The 624-nt window shown below is 57.1% G+C and overlaps 1 protein-coding gene across 1 annotated transcript in view; it reads right to left on the reverse strand.

The window, feature by feature from the left end:
- LOC107664695 (brefeldin A-inhibited guanine nucleotide-exchange protein 3-like) overlaps window positions 1-624 on the reverse strand; it is a 67978-nt gene that overhangs the window by 49696 nt on the left and 17658 nt on the right. The gene's annotated exons all lie outside the window — the stretch shown is intronic.

Raw genomic sequence — 624 nt, forward strand, 5'->3', positions numbered from 1 at the left:
AGGAGGCAGCCTCAGCCCTAGCTTTGCTCTGTCCCGTCCGAGCCTTGAGATGCTACTAGACCAGACACAAAGCTTTAGGACCTCAGACCAGCTCTTTATCTGTTACGGAGGCCGGCAGAAGGGGAAGGCCGTCTCTAAGCAGAGGATGGTCCACTGGATTGTGGATGCTATCACCCCGGCTTATCAGGCACAGGGTGTGCCCTGCCCGCTCAGGTTGTGAGCTCACTCTACTAGGAGTGTTGCATCCTCCTGGGCGCTGGCTCGTGGCGCCTCGCTGACAGATATTTGTAGTGCTGCGGGCTGGGTGACCCCAACACGATCGCTAGATTCTATAGCCTTCGTGTGGAGCTGGTATCCTCCTGTGTTTTCACCTCAAACGGGTAGAGGCGCTGAGAGGCCCCGATTAGTCACGGCTTGCTAAAACTGCTCCAGAGTGTCCGTACTGTAGGCCCTGTCGAGCTCCTCCGTCCCCTCGGCAGCCAGACTTGGCGGAACGTCCGGCACCAGGCCCTCACTCACTGAATCCGTGAGAACTGGTAGAGGGCTGGGTTCTATATGTAGAGGCCTAAGTGGTTCCCATATGTGTAAAGTCCACAATATAGCCTCAGAGCCCGTGTTTCCCGG

Source organism: Sinocyclocheilus anshuiensis, unplaced genomic scaffold (genome assembly GCF_001515605.1).
Source record: "Sinocyclocheilus anshuiensis isolate Anshui unplaced genomic scaffold, SAMN03320099.WGS_v1.1 scaffold455, whole genome shotgun sequence".
Lineage (NCBI taxonomy): Eukaryota > Metazoa > Chordata > Actinopteri > Cypriniformes > Cyprinidae > Sinocyclocheilus > Sinocyclocheilus anshuiensis.